The sequence below is a fragment of the Osmerus mordax genome, chromosome 16, assembly GCF_038355195.1.
Source record: "Osmerus mordax isolate fOsmMor3 chromosome 16, fOsmMor3.pri, whole genome shotgun sequence".
NCBI classification, from domain to species: domain Eukaryota; kingdom Metazoa; phylum Chordata; class Actinopteri; order Osmeriformes; family Osmeridae; genus Osmerus; species Osmerus mordax.
In genome coordinates this window covers 2,920,319-2,921,338 of record NC_090065.1, presented here as the reverse complement: position 1 = coordinate 2,921,338, position 1,020 = coordinate 2,920,319, and positions in this window count along the sequence as shown.

Genomic DNA, 1,020 nt, shown 5'->3' with positions numbered 1-1,020 from the left:
CGCTAACTAGCATTCACTGTACCTCTCAATCTCAATAGCTAGCGCCACATGCCAGCCCAACCCAACCGTTAGCTAGCTAGCGTTAACCCCCTCATTAGTTAGCGCCACATGCCAGCCCAACCCAACCGTTAGCTAGCTAGCGTTAACCCCCTCATTAGTTAGCGCCACATGCCAGCCCAACCCAACCGTTAGCTAGCTAGCGTTAACCCCCTCATTAGTTAGCGCCACATGCCAGCCCAACCCAACCGTTAGCTAGCTAGCGTTAACCCCCTCATTAGTTAGCGCCACATGCCAGCCCAACCCAACCGTTAGCTAGCTAGCGTTAACCCCCTCATTAGTTAGCGCCACATGCCAGCCCAACCCAACCGTTAGCTAGCTAGCGTTAACCCCCTCATTAGTTAGCGCCACATGCCAGCCCAACCCAACCGTTAGCTAGCTAGCGTTAACCCCCTCATTAGTTAGCGCCACATGCCAGCCCAACCCAACCGTTAGCTAGCTAGCGTTAACCCCCTCATTAGTTAGCGCCACATGCCAGCCCAACCCAACCGTTAGCTAGCTAGCGTTAACCCCCTCATTAGTTAGCGCCACATGCCAGCCCAACCCAACCGTTAGCTAGCTAGCGTTAACCCCCTCATTAGTTAGCGCCACATGCTAGCACAACGCAGCAGCTCTCCAGATAGCCTTTACCCACCATTAGTTAGCTCCACATGCTAGCAAGCAAGCAACACATACCTCCCCAACCACCATAATATGCCTTTAAAATGATCAATACTGCACCCTCACATACAAGCCCACACATGCACTTGACTCAACAGACGCAGACACCACACAAAGGGAGCTCCTTCAAGCTCTCGGGAGGTCTATTTTTCAGACTCTCTCATTAAAAGCGAGTGCCCTAGAGACAGTGAGTGCAGCAGGGTGAAATGGATGGACTCTCCTCTCCTGGCCTGATGAACAACTGATTATTTCTCCTCATGACTGCAGGTTGTCCCATTCAGGCTCCCTCTCCCAGACAAATGG